The following is a 6,742-nucleotide window of genomic DNA, read 5'->3' as shown; positions in this document are numbered from 1 at the left end:
CTGCGAACCCATGGAAAACAAACCTCATCCAGCTATTCTGATTATATGTCTGTGCACACGTTTGAATGTGGTGTGTGCCAGAGGGTTTGCAAATCCAATGGGGGTCTTAAAAGACATGTTAGGATCCACAATGAGCAGAACTTACTTGCAGGTATTGGTAGTGCAAATCAGAGGTGCAATCTGTGTGGGTGTTTTTTCAAAACACTGTCTGGTTTAAAAAGCCACATCAGACGCCATGAAAGGGCTAAGGTGTAGGTGCAGGTGCAGGAGGTGGTCAAACTCTGTTTAAGGAGTAGACAACCACCATATATATATATATATATATGCATACACACACACACACACACATACATGCACATGCACACAAGGTGGTGCCCTGACATGGCCACAGACTAATGACTGAAACAAGTAGAAAAATAAAAAGGATATACATACATATGTATATATATATAATAGGCACATATTTATATATGAATGTGTGTGTATGTATATATATATTTATGTAATACATAAGACATATAAATATATAGATGTGTGTATATACACATATAATATGCATTTATGAGTACATATGCATCTACATAAATATATCTATAAATATACATATGTGATATACATATTTGTGCATGTAAGCATGTATGTGTGAATATATATATATATATATATTTATACATGAATATATCTACATGTGTGTAGACATACATGTGTGTGCACATTCATGAATTAACTCATACACTAACATGCATATACACATGCTACACATCATATTTATAATATTTGACTAAGTATAACATTGTAATTTACTGTCTGTTAAGAAAAACACGACAAAAATTTATAGAAACTAATAAATAAAAAGAAGATAATATAAACATGAATGGAAGTACATTTGAATAAATAACAATATTCATGATGAGAAATGTATTAAACAGCTCTGTATCAAATGTTGAAAATTATATTAATGTTGACATCTCAAGAGTAGATTCATTAAATTTAAGTATTATCTATGTTTGGTTTGTTTTTGATTTAGAGATGCCTGATATTTTGTTTTAAACAGCAGCTGTGGTTTTGTGGATGTAAAATAATGACAAAGATATATATATATATATATATATATATACATACATACACACACATATATATATACATATCGATACATACACACATACATATAACTACATACAGACACACACATATATATGTATATATACATAGATATATATATAAATACATACATACACACAAATATGCATATGCACACATACATATATGGTTTAAATGTACAGAAAATAGAAGACAGAGGCAGGTGCGAGAACAATAAGCAGGTGTATTTGTTTGACACTTGAGATGAGTGGAAAAGTCTTTGATGTTTCAAGCCTACACTCTTCGATGAACTGGCAGAAACGTAAGGCGGTGAACTGGCAGAAATGTTAGCACACCGGGCAAAATGCTTTGTACTATTTCATTGGTTTTCTGTCTCAGCTAAAGTTGTGCTCCTGTTGTCTCTTTAACTTGATTGTTGCTCTACCTTCATTTCCTCTATTGCTGTAATGAAGGATACATTGCCTTGTTGATGTGCATAGCTCATCATTCATTCTCACAAAAATTTCTTTGGGAAAACAATACCCAACAGGCTTTGTTTCTAAGTTCAAAGGTTTTGCAGGACCCTAACCAATAATGAAAGCATTAATGTAATGATCAACTACATTGTAAATCTACTCCTGCTCAGAATCCATAAACCTCAATGTCACTTAGATCACTGGTGTGTACACAAATAACACTGAAATATCACTGTATTTTTCTCCCCAGTCCAAACTCTTCCTCTAATTAAACGATTAATAAATAAAATCACTAAATTCAAACTCACCATTTAAGATATTAACTGCTACGGGCTCAAAGTTCAAGAGAAAAAAAGATCTGAAGGAATTTACTCAATAAAACAAAAAAATCAAACATGGTGAGAACTTCAAATCTTTTGACAGAAAGTTCTTTGTAAAATTCATCTTGATTCTCACACAAAAGTGTGCTTTATTCTTGTTTACACTCCCATACAAGAAAATTATTTGAATTGCAGTTATATGCAGTTCAGGACAAGATAACAGTTGCAGTTACTTCTGGTACAGAAAACTTTAGGAATTGATAAACAAAACTAACTTGACCAAAAAATAAACAAACAACGTTAATGAGATTAACTGATAAATTTAGCAAATAAAACAGCCAATAGCAAATGCTTTTCACCAACAAATTCAAGGATAGTAAACACCAAATCTCAAAAATTAACCAATAAAAAGGCAAGAAAAAAAAAAGACCCAACTAATTAACAGATGCAAAATAGGAAACCAATGTACTGACATAAGGAAGAAATTACACCGAGGAATATGAATAAACTACAAAGGGGTGGGGTGGGATGGGGTCTGAAAGTTCAGAGGCTGACTATGAAGGAGTGATGTTAGAGCAGTGAAATCTTTCATGCATTAATTTCAACTTTCCTTATTAATAACTGAATTGTTTCTTTCCAGGTAAAGTGATATCTGACTGTTCAAAGAAGACTTCAGAAGTAATTAGTAGCAACTTCTCTTGAAAATCAATAAAATTTGGCATCATGATGTTGTCAAGTACTTGCAAAAAAAGGGTTTAGCTTCCAAGGACAATGATACAGTAAAAAAGATATATGTGGAAAATGCAGACGATATAAAAGCAGTACTTGCAGTCAAAGAATCTTTCAATGCTAATCTTCTACAGAAAGACCTGAACTCTCTATATAAATAGGCTGAAGAAAACAACATGCAATTTAATGCAGGAAAGGAAAATTCCAAGCCCTCCACTATCAGCTAACTAGTTGTCACATACTGCAATGATACTTTGGACCAAAAGGAGCAGCAATCTCAGAACCAAGTGAAGTGTGTGGTGCAGGCAAGTGGCTGGACAGATTCTGGGAACTTTCAGAACAAGGGACCAGGAAACTATCCTGGTTCTATTGAGGATAATAGCAGAACTTACTGTAGTTCAGTGGTGCTATACCAGGAAAACTGCCTCAATAGGACAGCTGAACTACTGGGAGAGAGTGAATGAGTTACAACTCTATCTCTGGAGCAAAGACAGGAGAAATATGCAGTGATATACATATGGATGATCCTCAAGGGGTGGGCACTAAACTTTGGCATCAAGAATTATACTAGCCTCCGGACTGGACATTACTGCACTGTTCCAATGGTTAATCCCATCCTGTCTAGAGTGACGACCATGTACAGCAATAGCTTGGGATTTAAAAGCCTACAGCTATTATTTTGTATCTTGCCAAAATATCTGAGAGATCTACATGAAGTAGGGGTGGATATTTTCAAAAAGCAACTTGATTTCCCACTGTCCAAGGTCCCAAATGAACCTACATCACATCAAGCCACTCAAAAGAGGGCAGCAATATCAAACTCTTTCCTTCACCAAAAGCCAATCAGAAAAGAATGGCCATTGAAAAAGTGGTAATACAGACCTTTAAATAAGAACTTTAAATATGTATATAGATTGCTAATTTGAACTAATACACCTACCATTGCTAATAATGAAGTTTTTATTCAGTCTGCCAACTAAATACAACATTGGTGACTTTTGAATCATTGTTTAACTGTGTCAGCTTAGCAGCTGGTGTTTGCTTGGCATGTGGTGACAGTGGATATTTGCTACTGACAGAAAATTAAAAAGCAAAAATCTGGATCTAACAATGCTACCACTATTTTTCTGTGTTTTTTAATACTATGTACCTCATAAGAGATACTTTCTTGAGACAAATACAGCAGTTCAAAAGGCTTTCAACAGTATGTATACAGATCATTTATATATATATATATATATATATATATACATACATACATATCAGGATTTACCCAAGGATTGTTGGAAACTAGAAGAAACTGAATTTCTGTGTTCTTTCAAGTATAATTTTTTTAATTCAACTTTCATAAAACTACAAATAAACTGTTTCTTACAATATACAAGCAAATGTAAACAGTTGAAACAGTATGAAAGTTTTAAATCTTTTCATTGATATAACTAGATGGTAAAAAGAAGTGAGGCATCATCTACATATTTGGCAATGGTCATACTGTGTGAAGAACTAGTGAAAAAGTTCAAGAGGCACCGTTGCTCTCTTGTAATTGTAATGAATTTTCTCATTATAAATTAACAAATAAAAACTAAAGTGAAGATCATGCTGCAAATTATGCAATCCTAACTATTGTAGATTCTGGCATACAAATCAAATATTTTTGACCAAAATTTACAGCCAAAATGGTGGGTCAACTTATATACACTAAGAAGATTTGGGAGGGTTGAAAAATAGTGACAATGTTTGAATGCTTACACTGCATGCTCACATTATATACTACATTAGCTTGTATACTGGAAAATATGGTAAAATATTTTTCTCAACTTTAGACCTGTACGTTTCCATAGCACATAACATTTTCCATATATATCTTCCTCACAGTATCATTTTCTATTGACAAAATTGCAGATGAATTTAATCTGTAACATGTCATGGATGACTTTAAATATATCTTTATAAGCTTTATTTTACTAAGGCTTCTCTCTCTCCTATAGCCACAGATATTTATATATCATAAGCATTATTCTTAAACCAACCCATAGATTTGGCATAACATCCTGTAACTTATTGTTGTTGATGAATCTGACAGCTTCTCTTGGAAGCTTTACATCTCTTAACAAATAATTCTTTTGCAATATTTAGTTCAGACAAGAGATTACATATCATTGTTTTGGGATACCCTAATTTACTCTTCAAGCCATGACAAATAAATCTCAGCTTATTTTTGTCTGACATCTTTTTTATGTTATTTAAAAATTCACATTTGTTACTGAAACTTTGTAACTCTTCAAACTTCTGATAAAAGAATTAATAGGTGTGTCAAGTATTAGAGTGAAGACAAGACATTTTAACCCTTTAACACATAAACCAGTTTATATCTGTCCCAAAATATTCTACCTGTTTGATGTTGAAATTAACCACATCCAGCCTCTTACACCTACTCTATAATGGCATTCTAAAATTAAGCGATTACATCATTGAAATCTTGAAGCTAAAAGATAATGCATGATTAATACATAACATGAATAAATAAACAAGACATCTGACACAGTTATCTGAATGATAAATGTTCTTTATTCATCTTCTGTTTGTGAACCTTTATCAGTTTACTCATACCAAACCTCATATTTCATATTTTTAATTTCATTTATCATCATCTTCAAGACGAATTAGAAGCTGTGTGCAAGAAAGAAGTCTTTCCTGGTTTGACCATGTGATGTGTTTGAATAAGGACAGTTGCATAAAGATATGTCGATCACTTAAAGTGGATGGAACTGGTGGAGAATGGAGACCCTGGAAGACATGGGATGAAATATTAACCCTTTATTATTCAGATTACTCCGTCAAATGTAATGCTTGTTTATTACCTCCACCTTAGCGGAGGTGGAGATATTGTTTTCAGTTATGTTTGCTTGTTTGTCCGTGGACAAGATATCTCAAGAACCGTTGGAGGGATTCAGATGAAACTTTCAGGGATGCTTGGCCTCATGACTGGCACAAACTGATTAGATTTGGGGATTAATCTGGTGCCGGACAAGGATTCTGAATTATTTTTCCTGTTTTTTTTTTACTTAACTTTTGAAGACAGTCAGGTTCATTTTTAGTATTTTCATTTGTGAGAGCAGTTGGATTTATACTCCCATTTTAAAAATCGTCTCTGGTTAATTGTTTAGTTGGTGTTGCCTCAGTGGAGATTTGCACTGAGTGACAGGTGGGCCAAGGTAGCAATCTCGTTCATAGCACACCTTCCACCTTGTTCGAAGGCTTGTACCACCAAACAATTAGTTGGCTTTGGCTGCTGGAACTGAAACTAACATGACACACTTGGAAGGCAGGTTTAGAGAGGGCACGGGCTAAAACTACGTGCCCTTCCCCTCCATTGGTCAGTTGAAGCTTTGACAGTGTCACATGACAGTTAGCTGCTGGAGCCTACTGGTGAGTATTTAAAGGGAAGTTTGGCAGGATGGTCAGTCACCCATTGACATTCGTTGATGCTGCATTGAAGAAACCAAAGAACAAAAGAAAAAAAAGGAGAAAGAAGTAATGCACTCAACACCAGAGCTGAAGACGCTTCTGTAAGTGGGAGTGGGGCCTGCCACATTGAAAACGGTAGAGGAGTAGGGGCCGAAACTGGACATGAATCCTCTGACGATGTCTTTAGCCACTGGATCCTATAAAGGAGCTGTTAAGGTAGTGAACCACAAAATGTGGTTGGAATTCCCCTTCCTAACATAATTTCTAACACCATCAGGAACATACATCTACCCACAGCCTTACCCTTCGATGATCACTGAAATACATGCATACATTTGACATCACAAAAATCATACACCATCTACACCACCAACTACATGAGCACATATGCAAATTCTCCCAAATAATATGCAACATCACGTCATCCATTGAGTATGCATACCGAAGAACAACTGCAGCTATTGACCGATGCTACCACCACTGCGTTGACCAAGAGAAGAAACACCTCAAACTTAAATTCCTGCAGCTTTGTACCAAATACATACAAAATGCTTCAAGTGAACTACAATACTCACCTGTATATATATATATATATATATATATATGTTTGTGTGTGTATATAAATATATATATATATATATATATATATATACATACACACACACATAT

The sequence above is a fragment of the Octopus bimaculoides genome, chromosome 2, assembly GCF_001194135.2.
Source record: "Octopus bimaculoides isolate UCB-OBI-ISO-001 chromosome 2, ASM119413v2, whole genome shotgun sequence".
NCBI lineage: Eukaryota > Metazoa > Mollusca > Cephalopoda > Octopoda > Octopodidae > Octopus > Octopus bimaculoides.
This window is presented reverse-complemented; position numbering follows the sequence as displayed.